The sequence below is a fragment of the Ciconia boyciana genome, chromosome 5, assembly GCF_034638445.1.
Source record: "Ciconia boyciana chromosome 5, ASM3463844v1, whole genome shotgun sequence".
NCBI classification, from domain to species: Eukaryota; Metazoa; Chordata; class Aves; order Ciconiiformes; family Ciconiidae; genus Ciconia; species Ciconia boyciana.
This window is the reverse complement of record NC_132938.1, coordinates 9,279,106-9,293,474: the sequence shown is the minus strand read 5'-3', so window position 1 is coordinate 9,293,474 and position 14,369 is coordinate 9,279,106.

Sequence of the window (14,369 nt, the reverse complement as noted above, 5' to 3'; positions counted from 1 at the left end):
GCGGCTGCCAGCAGCTTCTCTTCAAAAACATAACAATTAATCCTCACAAATAATTTTTCCAGACACAGAGCTACAAATTTTGTAGAGGGTGTTGAGTGGACTCAGTTCTATCTCAAATATTTTGTTTTTCCCTTTTTTGCCTCTATTTATTTTTCATTATTTGCTGTGGTATTTCACTACTTTTTTTTCCAGTGGATGTTTTCTCTCCTCCGCTGTCTGCTTCGTTTCTCACAGCCTCTCCTAACCCAGTGACATTTGTGTTCAAATGTTCAAACCTACCATGCTCAAGAGGGCTCAGGAGCAGGGTAAACAAGTTTGCCTGTGTGTTTAGCATACAGCTCAATTGTACATTTACAGTAGATATTCTGCTTTAATTTGCTTTTAAACAGGCCCTTCAAACAGCTCAGAGGTCTGGACATTGTTCTCTTAGGTGCATTACAAAACCATAATTAATTAGCTGGGCTCCCCTGTGGATTTTCTCAGATTTTACCCAATCTTCCCGCCAATTTTAATGACCTTCCCAGTCAGGGGCTTTACATCTGTAAATGCTGAGTGCCATTCAGCACTTAGTAAACAAGGGGTATCTGAGCAAAATAGCTGGAGCTTGAAATCAAACAGTTTACTTGTTTATAGTACAGGAGACACTGTCGGTCTGGGTGGCTCTTAGCACCTGCCGTGCAGTTTGATGACTGAATTTTGGCTTTCTGTCCCGTATTAAGAGAACTCAAGATTGATCTATGTTACCCTTCCATAAAGTTGGGATTGTGGGGAAATCTGCACTGCAGAGCCCTGCTATCCCACCCCCTCTTCTTTTCCCTTTTAAAGCAAGAAACGGCACTTTGTTCATTGTCTGTGTAAAACTTGCTGAGAGCTCTCCATAGAGAAATCAGCCAAGCAACTTTCAGCTGCTCCCTCTTCCTGCTGGCTTCAGGCCAACATTCCCCTGCAGGTGTCATATACCAGCAGATAAGAAGGAATAGAAAGGAAAGAAAGAAAAATGAGCAATAGGAAAAGATTTGGTGGTCTGTCATGCAGGCATGGCCCGTCTACTGCCTCACGGTGCTCAATAGCTCTTCAGATTTTAGCACACATGCTGCAAATGCAACATGGATCTTCACTTCATCTCGGAAGCCCACCTTGTGCGGGCTATGGCTGCAAGGCAGTGAGTGCTACCGATGCAGTGGAGGGCATCTTCATCTGGAAAGCAGCAGCCAGCTGGTGGCTGCACAGGAGGGATGGACATACTGTTTTTGTTTTGGTCAAAGTTGGATTTTAGGTGTTTTTTCTTCAGGCAGAAGGGTGGCCCAATGTGTTGTGTACATGGCTGGAATAGAGCAGCTCAGGATCCATCTGTACTTTTTGATGGATGTAGTATGTGAACATAGGACAGGCACAGCTGCTTGGATCAAGGTTTGGCATGAGCTGCACCAGAAATAACTAGGCTCAAGAGACAGGAGGGCTGGGTTAGAGCACTGGCTTCATACGAGTGTAAAGTCATGCCATGGAAATGTAAACAGAAGAGATGATTTTCCATGTGATGTCAAGTTACATGCCATAACATGACAAGCAGATTTTCTATGCATTCTGAAAATGTGTGCATTTTCAGAAAATATGAAACTGTAGCAAGAATTTCCCTGTCAGGGGAACAGAGGGTGCACAACCAAAAGAAGTGCTTTTTAGTACTAATTAGAGGAGCCAGAGTAAAGCATGAAATAAAATCGTCTCCCCGAGGTGTACAACCTGTTCTCACCAATATTAATTGCAATTGCTCATGAATAAAGTGAACCAATGTCTGGTTTTAAATGGACTGATTTTAGACAAGTGTACAGTTCCTGCATGTTCAGGGTCGCTGTAGTTGCACCTACATTAGTACAGCAAGAACCGTAGTGATGCAACCAGCCAAACTTCTTGGTCTGTTGCTTCTGTGGCAACTCTATGGCCTTCATGAGCCTTCATGTAAGAGCAGCTGTTCAAAGGGCTGAACGCTGACTAAGACATAACCAGGCACCGCTGGAGGTAAGCTCACTAATAAAAGAAAAGTGATTAGGCAACAGTGCTCTGTCTGTGCCCTGGCTCTCCATCTGTAAAACAAGGATGATGGTATCACCCTTATCTTGCAGGGGAGTTGTGAAGATATATCATATTAGAGGTGATTTAAGAGGTGCTCAGAGACTGGTGGGGAGAGGAGCAATGTAATTGCCTCAAACAGTGAGATTTTCTTGCTGCAGTTTTTAACTTTCAGATAGAGCAGGGCAAGAGCTCATATAAACTGCTCCTTCAGGACTTTCCAACAGGAGCAGCTTTGGACCTCTTTGCTCCTCCCAGGGCTGATATTAAGCTCATTGTTCAGGTTTGCTGAGGCTGGAGTACCTCCTGGGAGATGTCACGCAGCCAAGGTAATTGTGCAGAACGGGAGCAGATAAAAGGCACTGCTGGGAAAGACAAGGCAATGATCTCTGGGGAGCAGGAGTACAGAAATGCAGTCCTTAGCCCTTTGCTGGGCTGGAAACAAAACAGAGCACGCCAGAGAAGAGCCCGTGGGCAGCACCGTGACAGGCATGGTGGTTGGCTGTCATGCAAGCACCATGGTCAGGAGAGAGCACAGCTTTGCCTGGGGGCACGTCACCCATGCTTCAGATCAGCCCTCACCTCCAAAAAAGACAGCATGAGGAGGAGAAACAAGTGATGAAAATTACTGGAGGTGTTGAATGCTATTGCAGAGCTGGCAGTGTTTTCAAGACAAGCCTCACAGGCCTTCACAAGCAATAAATGATTAAAAAAAAGGAAAAAAAGAGTGCTTTAACTAGCACTTTCTCAGACTAACTAGACAAAGCCAATACCTATGTAAATAGAAGGCAACACACAACCAACATACGGAAAGTGTCTGTGATTATATAGTGCATAGCTGACTTGTGGAACTGCTTGCTGAAGGATGCTACTGCAGCCAAAAGCCGAGCAAGATTCAGACAAAAGCCGGGGGCCTTCAAGAGCAAGTCCCCTATCCAGGCACAAAACAGGAGGCACTGGTGGTGGGAGCTGTCAGCAGTCTGGCTGCGAATGGGTGAGGAGCCAAGATAAGGATAGAAGTATACATGCGTATGGGGGAACAGACTGTTCTCCTAAAGGGCAAAAGCAAGACAGTGGGCTTAGTTAGCTAAGAACAGGTAGATCTGTTGTTTTACAGAACAACACCTCCCAGAACAGGGCTTTCTATATCCAACTTCTCTGAGGTTCAGTGCACCTTCCTCTAAAGGTTTTGAGCTGAGAAAGCACTCTGGGGTGTGGCTAGCTCTCCTGCATGGCCACCTTGGCAGATCCTGGGCAGAGGCTCATAAAAGTGTGCGCCGGTGGTGAGAGGACATGTGTAGCAATGACAAGTGCCATGAGGGCTAGCCGTCGGCATTTGGCCCTTGTTTCACATGAAGGGAGGAATTTCACACCTCTGTAACCCCTCTCTGCCTGGCTGACTGCACCTCTCTGAAGCACATATTGTTGCTGGCATCATCTGAATTGCACTGCTCTAATTACCTTATGACTGGCCTGAAAGAAATTAAAAAAGCTTTCCTCAGAGATAGGATGTCTGGTCTTTCAGCCTTTCCTCACAGGGGTAAGTACGGAGAAGAGTTTCAGAGAAAAGGAGTGGAAGGACCCAAGCATCAGACAAGGTGACCAGCCAAAGAGCCAAGGTGACCATCCACATCCCACAACAAAAAGGCTAAAGTTGTAGTCTGAGCATGGACACTGGATTGTTTTACATGGTGCTGGTGAAATCACTGCATCTCCTTGTGCATCCCTCAGAAGATCACCATGACAATGCTTGGCTTCCTTTTACCAAGTTTGGAGATCAAGAGCTTTCAGCCCCTAATCTTCATCTTTGTTGACTGATTCCCCTATAATGCGTGATCCCTCGGGGCCAGGAAGATGTTGAGAGAGCAGTAGGAAGATGGATGAGCAGGAAATATGAAGTCCAGAGTCAGCAAACATGAATGTGTCCTCTACTCCAAGTCAAGCATAGCCATGAGTGCTTTGGTACTCAGAGCTTGAGTAATCCCAGGAAAACATGAGGGTCAAAGACTGGGTTTTGTGGATTTGGGATTTGAGTCCATTCATGGGCCTTGAATAGGGAGAGGAGATGGATAAAGATATTTGGCACTATGTCAAAACAGTTGATAATGTCGATTTGTAAAGCCTATATACCAAATCCTTTTTCTCTGAAGCAATGACTAAAAGGAAGGGAAGTAGCAACTCCTACTTGATGCTTCCATGCAAACCTGATGAAGTTCAAATGAGACACAGCGTGAAATGAAGAGTGTTGTTTAGAGTACCTGAGAAGATACAGCGGGGGAAAAATCCAGAAGTTAGTAGATTATTTTCCCCACTTCTGTTCTCCATATCCAAGGAGCAATTGGTTTTTTTAAAAGATCTGAAATATTGATTTTGAATTATGAAGATATAATCAAAGATTAATAGCAAGCTAGCTTTAGGCAGTTATTTCCTTAATCAGTTGATATGGTGATTAAAACCCATGGGCTGCCAGAGGATTGCTGTCTGAGGTCAGTCCATTCACAGTCTGCAGCTAATGAAGAGCTAATAAAGACACCTTTCAACAGCTCTCAAATGTCAGAGCCCCAAGGCTTTCTGCCCTGTGGGATTATCTTGCCAGCAGTCACTCTTTCCCAGCCAGCCTGAGTGGTAGCCCCTTCACAGCAAGATGGGTGTTTGTATTTCCCACAACCATATCTATTATTTTACATTAGGACTGAGAAGGAGCAAAATCTGCAGATATTTTAGGTGACTGGAAACCTCGGTTGGGTCAGCATTTCAGGAACAGGTATGAGCTGTCTGGTGGGGAGAGCAGTTAGCTGCTGGGCCAGCCCACGGTGCTGCGGCAATACTGACAAAAGGGCCATGCTTGTTGCATGCCCACTGCACTAGCACTAACTAGATCTGCAGTATACTAAACCCCATGTTTTTTATGATGAAAAGGTGATAGGGCTGGGTTGAGCTGTCTATGCACAACCGCATTAACCCTGCTGATGTTGGTGGAATCAGCTCAGACCTTGGTGTGGGAATTGGCCCATGCCAATGCTAACCAGAGCAGAAGTTGGCCTAAGGAGAGCCAGAGCTGCCCCATAATGTTGTGCAGAAGTGAACCAAAGAGGTTTCCAGAATGGCATTTTTAAGACAAAAACATAGCATGTTTTTGAAGTTTTATATAGCCATTGCAGAGTGGTCAGGGCGTTAACAAAGAGGGACCAGAGGACGGCAGGAGTTTGCAGGTCAGGCAACTGGAGAGCCCTTCATGCCTGCTGTGAGCCATCTTCTGCCTGATAAACTCAGCTCAGCCTTGATGCTCTGTGTTGTGGTTTAGCCCCAGCTGGCAACTAAGCCCCACGCAGCCACTCGCTCACTCCCCCCTGGTGGGATGGGGGAGAGAATCAGAAGAGTAAAAGTGAGAAAACTCGTGGGTTGAGATAAAGACAGTTTAATAGGGAAAGCAAAAGCTGCGCATGCAAGCAAAGCAAAGCAAAGAATTCATTCACTCCTTCCCATGGGCAGGCAGGTGTTCAGCCATCTCCAGGAAAGCAGGGCTCCATCACGCGTAACGGTTACTTGGGAAGACCAACGCCATCAGTCCGAACGTCCCCCGCTTCCTTCTTCTTCCTCAGCTTTATATACTGAGCATGACGGTGTATATATGACGGTATATACCGAGCATGACGGTATATGGTATGAAATAGCCCTTTGGGCAGTTGGGGTCAGCTGTCCCAGCCGTGTCCCCTCCCAGCTTCTTGTGCACCTGGCAGAGCATGGGAAGCTGAAAAGTCCTTGATTTAGCATGAGCACTACTTAGCAACAACTAAACCATCTCTGTGTTATCAACACTGTTTTCAGCACAAATCCAAAACATAGCCCCATACCAGCTACTATAAAGAAAATTAACTCTATCCCGGCCAAAACCAGCACACTCTGGCAGACCTGCCAGGTGCCCATTTCCACAGCCCTGGCAGGTCTAACCCTGGCTAAGCCTCGGTGGGTGCAGACTCGTTTTTCCCTTGATATACATCCACATGTGGGGTCTTGCACGAGGCAGGTTTGGCACATCATTAGCACTGGTTCAGAAAACAGCTGCCACTCCTGAGAGTTTGCTATGGACATAACTCACCTCTTTGGAGCGGGCCAATACCAGGCCTCTGTGCCATTTAACTCCCCTTCAGATATGAAATTTTGCCATGCAATTCTAGCAAATGGACACATGGAGTCTATTTTTAATTCTAAATAGCCCCACTCTGGGGTTGTTGCTTTTTCCTCTGTTTCCTTTCATCACAGCAAGGTGCTTATAAAGAACTTGCTTCTGCAGCAGGGCAGACTCGTACAATTTAGATTTTATTTGCTGAAGAATAATCATCTGTCAGCTACTGAGAAGGAGGAAAAGAATCTATCCCTGAAGATTTGGAGATCTGTGAGTCTTTAACTAACTCTCTGAACATGCTGTATCTCAGAACAGGAACTGAAGTACCCTGGGAAATCAAACAGGAAAATCGAGTAATAAAATGTTCAGAGAGGCAGCGTGTAAACGTGCAGCGTGAGGGTGGAAGCACTTGCCCATAGAAAGCAAAGGGCTCGGGTTAATAATCAAAATGACCTCACACTAATAAATTAAGCAAGAAAAGTGAAAGATGGAAAGGAAACTGCTCTTTAAATGCTCATTGTCAGAGAGCTGTTTAGCAGCTCTCAATGCAATCAGCAAGTGCTCCCCGGTGCAGGTCTCTGGTTACCTGTTATGTTTGTGGCAAGCTTGCTGAAGGGTGTGCTGCAGAAACCTCCAGAAAGGTCACAGTCTGTACACATATGGTGTGGTGGATATGTGAACTGCTCTGCATAATTACTCACCTTTTTTAATAAACTCCCCGGTCTCTGCTGAGACCTCCAGCAGCAGCACAAGAGGGACCTGCATCAATGTACACCAGGAACGGTGGCTGCTTTTACAGGCTCGGAAGGCTCCTTCACTGATGTGTAACAGAGCCGTAGAGCCAAACATGCATTTGCACTGCCTGTTGGGCCTAAGCCAGTCCCACAGGCTGTCACGATCCACCCCTGCTGTTTGCAGAATTAGTCCTGTCCCACGCACGGCTGGGAGGTGACAAGAGGTGGTGGGATGCAGCTTTAAATGCTGCTCTGCGGTTTCCTCAGAGTGCATGGCACCGGTCTGCAGCTCCCACGTGCCTGCAGTCAGGAGGAGCTGGAGACAATTTTGGGAAGCTCTTTGGTACCTGGGTGCCTGCAGTTTGCCAGCTGCCAATGGAGGCAATGCAAACTCCCTCAGGAGTGCTTGCCTCTCCACAGGGGATCCTGGGTCAGGGTCATTTGTTTTGCTTCCTATTGCAACAACAGACACCCAAACCCTAACCAAAAGTGCTCTACTCATGGAGAAATGGTGATCCTCTTGTCAGAGTAAAGCCCATTACTATAGAATCATAGAATCATAGAATGGTTTGGGTTGGAGGGGACCCTCAAAGGCCATCTAGTTCCAACCTCCCTGCTGTGGGCAGGGACACCTTCCACTAGAACAGGTTGCTCAAAGCCTCATCTAACCTGGCCTTGAACACTTCCAGGGATGGGGCATCCACAGCTTCTCTGGGCAACCTGTTCCAGTGTCTCACCACCCTCATAGTGAAGATTTTTTTCCTAATATCTAATCTAAATATACCTTTTTTCAGTTTAAAGCTGCTACTCCTCGTCCTGTCACTGCACTCCCTGATCAAGCATCCCTCCCCATCTTTCCTGTAGGCCCCCTTTAAGTACTGGAAGGCTGCAATAAGATGTCCCCAGAGCCTTCTCTTCTCTAGGCTAAACAACTGCAACCCTCTCAGCCTGTCCTCACAGGGCAGTTGTTCCAGCCCCCTGATCATTTTCGTGGCCCTCCTCTGGACCTGCTCCAACAGGTTCATGTCTTTCTTATGCTGGGGGCCCCAGAGCTGGACGCAGTACTCCAGGTAGGGTCTCACCAGAGCGGAGCAGAGGGGCAGAATCACCTCCATCGACCTGCTGGCCACGCGTCTTTTGATGCAGCTCAGGATACGGTTGGCCTTCTGGGCTGCGAGCGCACGTTGCCAGCTCATACCAAGTTTTTCATCCACCGATACCCCCAAGTCCTTCTCCGCAGGGCTGCTCTCAAGCCAGGCATCGCCCAGCCTGTGTTCATGTTTGGGATTGCCCTGACCCAGATGTAGGACCCTGCACTTGGCCTTGTTGAACTCCATCAAACTATCTTCAAACTATCAGTTTGAAGAGTTAGACATCCCCACACCCACTGTGCATTCTGTCCTGATGTCTCCTGGGCCTTATCCACAGCCTTTGGTAGACACATAGGTGCTGTGCAACTGCCCAGTTCACATCCCAGCCAATGCAACCCAAATGTGCCTGTTCCCTTCTGCTGTGGGGACCCTGTGCCCCCACCTGAGCCAACTCCTGGCCCTCATCCTTGGAGTACCTCAAGTTGTCTGGGGGGGAATTGTCAAGCACACATGGTCGGAGGGTCAACATCTGCTGCAGGAGCATGTCTGCTCTGATCTCCAGGGTACCTGGTCCCTCTCCTCCCTGTTTTCCTCTGGGAGGGCCATTTCTTTCCTCACCTCCCAGTGTAGCTGGGAAACCAGCTCATCATATTGAGCTGGTACAGCCAGCTGGAGGAGGAGGCAAAGCTAGATGGTTTAGCAGATTATCTACAAGTCCCTTCTGGAGCTCACTCAGTGTCACACTTGCCCTGTGCACCATCCTTACTCACAGCTTCTTGTAAACCCTCAGACATTGACCATGCTTGGTCTTTGATTCAAAGATCACAAAATCTGTTCCCACCATACTTGAACCTTGAGGCAAGACCAGAGATGAATCCAGACCAATGCTGTGTACACTCATGCAGTTTCTAGGAAGTCTGAAACCTCTGTAGGAAATCCATCTCCTCAGTGGCTGTTGAAATGTTGGTGTTCTCCTTTGTGCAAAGTCAACCTCTCTTTGTCCTTGGGTCTCTCACTGTAAGAATAGCCATGGGCCTGTCTCACTTGCTCCAGGCTCTCCTTCACAGAGAAGTTCAACCATTTACAGAGGGCCAGAGCTGGGCAGGCTTGCCCTCTTCTGCCTATGCAATTAATATTTTCCCCATCACTGATTATTTGCCAAGCACAGGTGGGCTCAGAGGTCATTCCCTTGTAATCTAAATGGTATGGACAGAGGAGGGATTGCAGTTGTGGGGAACAACTAGTGCACCCAAATCTGAGTAAGAGACAACTATGAAAAAGATCATGGGCTTGTAAGAAGCAAGAAGCTGGGAGAGTACAGAAAAGCAGACATCGGTATAGGCTCATCTCCCTCCCACTTCTCCCTCCTTATGAATGTCCCACGTGGATACTGGGCCACATGGACCTTTGTCTGCTCTTATGTTCTACTAACTGTGTCAGTGCCCCTCAAGAGTGAAATGTGCTCCCTTGGACTAAATGCCACTAATGACATTCACCTTCCGATTGAAAGCCAATGCAGGCTGCAAACCCAAGATTTCCTGGAGAAACAGGGGAGAGAACACACCAGCCCATGTGATTTGCAGTAGCTATATGATTTCTTTTTTAATTTCCTCTTTTCCGTCCCATCTGAATTGTGTGTACAGCAAGCCTAAGGAGGCTCAGCAAAACCTGAACTTGGAAAAGGAGGGAGATTAAAAGGATCAGGCAACTAGCTCATAAGTGGCAGAGAAACCTTGTGATGGGACAGAAGGAGCCACTAGGGAAATTTTGATAAGAAACGGGATTAAATTACATCAGTTTGCATAGCTGAGCTGTGTCAGAACCTTGCCCTGTGTAACACACCGTGGACTACAGAGCAATGCAAAGAGCTGCTACGTCACCTCTCTTTTCTTCTTCCCACAGCAAGTCTGACCTGTCAATCACCATAAATTGCCAGGTTAGACATTTACTATCTGTTGGGGTTAAATGTGTTACTTTCATGTGCTAGCTGGAAGCTCATAATTAGCTCACACCTTCTTATCAGAGACCAGCTTCATTTTCCCGTTGTTCTTACTTTTATAGCTGTTTTGCCTGCTGTAAATCTGTCTCCACTGGGGATGCCTCATTTACATCCATTTATTGCAAGAAAGACTGAACTAAATTAACGTTAATTGACTCCAGTTCTGAGAAGTTTTAGCGACCATTTCCCATACAGGGCAAGAGAGTTTCTGATCATGTAGGTGCATGAACTCTAAAGATGCTGGGCTAAATTCTGTCCTTTGGTAAGGCCATATCCACCCAGAGTAATTTTTGTACTTTAATGTGCAGTTGCTTCAGTGTGAATTAGGGCAGAATCTACTCCACCACTAAGTTTTTCCAACATCTAATTAGGAAGCTACATGCTAAAACAATTCCCTCCTGCTAGGAAACTTTGGATCCATTTGAAGTTTGGAAAATATCTTGCTTTTATGTCTGGACTCTCTAGGGTTGTTAACATGTCCTGGGGCTGCTGAAATGACTTTTCAATTCCATACAATTGCACTGATGAAGTTAAATTGTAATTATCTGCCTTATTTTCCATTTTCATGTTGCTTGCTCAATTTCTCACCATCCCTGCTGCTTTATATTCTGAGAATGTTGAAGTGGAGTGGAGAACTGGGCATGGCTCATTACTTGGATAACTCAGCTCTACTCCAGAGTTATCTGCAAAAGATATGCTAAGGGGTTTGGTCTTTTTTTTTTTTTAGCTTTTCAAACAGGCTGTCGAGGGAACAGATTTTAGCCAATGTGTTTATGCATCTTGTTACTTGCAAGGGTATTGGGCGCGGGGATGCTCGAGGAACCTCTATCAGTAGTGTCTGACTCCTCTCTCGAGGTATAGAGCAGCACCCTGCATCTTGCCAAGAACACTTACTCATGTCTCTGGGCTGCATTTTCCAATGCTCCTGCCATCCTCCCTCACAGCCATTTGCTGTTACCAACTGTTTAATAAACCTCAGCATGGGCTTTGTTCTAGTAGATCTTGTAGGAGCCATCAGGCTACTGGAAAAGTCGGTTTCATTACCACGAAAATGTTCGGTTAGCAGCAACACTGCCCCGAAGCCCACAGCATGCAAAGGTCATATTTATAGAGAAGACAGCAAGATGTGGATCTTGCCATATCCATTTCAGTGCTCTGTTGCCGTCAGCCAGCGTGTTTCCAGCTTGAAAATGGGCTGACAGTCCCAAATGCTCTGAGCACCTGCAAGGCGAGTGGGCCATGGCACTAATTGCCCAGTTAAGGAAGAGCATGATGGACACTGATGGGTGCATGGAGAGCAGCAGCATGGCCAGATCCTGCACAGGGACAGATTTCATGTTTTGAAGCCCGTGAAGATTTTTACACAAGATTTTCCAACCTGCTCCAGTTTTATTTTAACCAGGGACTTTCTTATATTGGAGAGAGCCTTCAGAGCCTGGGTACAGGACCTATCTTCATGAGTCTTCTCCAAAGTCCTGTAATGAATGATTGTGGTCATGGGTATTTTGTTGAGCAGGCAGATCCTGGCAATAGATGGTGCACTGTAGATAGCATTTTCAGAATAAATGTGGCCTCTGGTTTTGAGGGAGTTTGCTATAAAGAGTAGAGAGCTGTCAGATCATGCTATGAACACACCCCAGCTTTTAAAATCAAGGTCTTTCTCAGTAACAGACAGGAGTACCCAGTAACACGCACAGCCAAGCAAACACACAAGCTAACAGACCCACCAACCTTTCCTTGGGAAAGACTCTCCTGCAGAAAGATGATGCTTCGGTAAAAGCGAAAGCAGCATTTTCTCATGGGAACAGAACAATTATTCACATTTAGGTAGGGAGCTGGAAATTGAGTGCTGGAGCGGTGTGGGTGATCTTGCTGGGACAGGAGCCTGTTTGTAAGTCTTGGCAGGTTTTTTTCTAAATGACTCAGCTGGTGTCTCTTCACTTAAATCAGGCAGATTGCTTGGAATTCACTTTCCTTCCTTTTTTGTCAAAGATATATTTTAATTGGGAGTTCTCAGATGTTCTGGCAAAAAAGATGCAGGGTAATAAACAATGTTTCTTTATATTTTTCTGCAAGTTATCCATATTTTCTGAAGTTTCTCAACTTTGGAAAAATTACAGACTGCCAATAGGAAGGAGGAAGACAGAAAAAATTCTCAAAATTACGTATACTGTAGTGAATTATTTAAAACTGTGAAAACTACAAGGTATTTTTAAGACTTTTTCATTTCAAACTATTCATTTGGAATCCTGTGGGCCAGATTTTATTTTGCAAAACTGCTTATTAATTTTTTGACCATCTCCCTGTCTAGTCCTTCCATAAGGGACCTCCTTTTGACTCTCCAGTTGCTGTTGCTCTTGTCAATTAATTTTTTACTGTTTTAAAGATCTAAAAAAAATGCTTAACAGCCTTCTAATGTCCATCTCAAAACTAAATTGCCACTAATTATGCCTTTCTGAATTTCAGAACTTTTTGTTAGTCTCCTGAAGGTGTTTCAATGCACAGCTACAACAAACCATATCACTATAAAAGGAAAAAATATCTTGGCTGAATTTAGAATCCTCAAAAAACAGCTTTTGAACCAAGCTAACACTAAACTTTTTTTTTTTTTTTGCATGCAAGCTTGCTAGAAGTTTTGGGGTAACTGCTAAAGGAAAGTATTTCAGCTGCTTAGAATCACTGGAGCAAATAGACCCCTTAAGCACAATGTTGCTAAGTGACATTTTTGCAACACTTGACTGATCACGTAATTTTCATAAAATTTTGGGGTAGGTAGAGGTGTGTGCTACTTAGGGGAGGCTTTGCACATGCCTGGAATAGAAACACACTTTAGAAATAAATGCCGTGAAGTCATAAAAGTGACAAGGGATTCAGTGGTGATGTGAGCAGTCAGGAGCCCTAGCTAGAAGAGAGCTAGAAGAGCATTGTAGATGATATAAGGAGGGGCCTTGAGCAACTGAGCCAGAGTAGACAGGATCCACTGGGTCAGGCTCTCTGTAGGGCTTGCAGTGGGTTAAGTGTCAGAGTTAGGAAGCACCCACTGCATTGCCCACGCCGCAGAAATCCCCAGCAGGTTGCACCCCAATGGCGTGAAAGCTGGTACAAATCAACTTACTTGTCACCCTGATGAGGCTGTAAGTCTTGCATTGCCGCAGCTAAAGGAGGTGGATTTTGCACTCTTCTTCTATCAGTGACCTTCGGGAGTCAACTGGGATTTTCTTCCCCTGATTTGGCAAGGGAGCAATGGATCTGTTTGAAGACAGCAGTTGGTTCTCTCATCAGGTTGCTCAGATGAGAGAACCCCTCAGAACACTTCCAGGGATGGGGCATCCACAGCTTCTCTGGGCAACCTGTTCCAGTGTCTCACCACCCTCATCATAAAGAATTTCTTTCTTATATCCAATCTAAATCTGTCTTCTTCCAGTTTAAATCCATTACACCTTGTCCTGTCACTACAGGCCCTGGAAAAAGTCTCTCTCCAACTTTCTTACAAGCCCCCTTTAAGTATTGGAAGGCCACAATAAGGTCTCCTCGGAGCCTTCTCTTCTCCAGGCTGAACAACCTGAGCTCTCTCAGCCTTTCCTCGTAGCAGAGGTGTTCCAGCCCTCGGATCATTTTTGTGGCCCTCCTCTGGACCCACTTTTCTCCACTGCCTGCTGAAGTAGCATATGAAAAGCAGCTTAATTAAGCACGTATCTTTCAGGGCAACTGAAGGGGGAATAACATCAAGGGGACACTCGCGTCTCCTTGTCTCTGTATGCTGTAAGTAGCTTGAAATGACACCTTAACCCCCAAACATTGGAAGTGAACATTCCCCCTCCATCCCAAACACAAAAAAAGACAGAGAATATGAGTTTCCAAAAGAAAAAAGAGCTTTTCAAAAGAAAATAAGAGATCTGTTTGGGCCAATACAAATACATTATCACTTCCGAATTGTTTTGGTTTCAGTCACTCTGTTGAAAAACAGGAAAAACCCCACCACCCTACATTTATACTAAGTAAGTCAAAATAATTTTCTCATTTAAAAATTAGGGAGACAAAATTTTGGTTTAGAAAATATCCAAATAAAATATTTCAATTATTTTTGATGGGCTTGAATTCATTGAAAGAGACCCCTTCCTGACAACATAAATTCATTTTTGACAAATCAAAACTTTCAGATAAACAAGTTAAATAAGCTCCCCACACCCTCTGTCTGGCTCATCTACCTACAGCTTAAATTCTCTGGCGCTGTTCAAGTCTTGCAGGATCTAGCAGAACTGGGCTAGACCCTTCAAGCATTGCCAGAAATGCAAATCTCATATTGCTGGTGTAGCTATGGATGTGTTACAGCATGAAGCTGAGGTGTTTGC